Source organism: Triticum dicoccoides, chromosome 3A, assembly GCF_002162155.2.
Source record: "Triticum dicoccoides isolate Atlit2015 ecotype Zavitan chromosome 3A, WEW_v2.0, whole genome shotgun sequence".
NCBI classification, from domain to species: Eukaryota; Viridiplantae; Streptophyta; class Magnoliopsida; order Poales; family Poaceae; genus Triticum; species Triticum dicoccoides.
Genome location: NC_041384.1, coordinates 69,090,326 through 69,090,541, shown reverse-complemented (window position 1 = coordinate 69,090,541; position 216 = coordinate 69,090,326).

The window sequence follows — 216 nt, the reverse complement described above, 5'->3', positions numbered from 1 at the left end:
ATTTAATTATATTTATTATTATCCTTTTTTTTTGTTCTGGGGCGCGGGCCCCGTTTGTCATTGGCCCAGAGGGGCTGATGCGGGTTAGCGGGCGCATGGGCGCGCGGGGGCTGCGGGGCTGCGGGGCGCCCGTTAGCGGGCGGAACCCATGACCCGGCGCAGCAACATGGGTGGTCCACCAGTGGCTAGGCCGGCCGGCCGGAGCGGGGCGGGAGC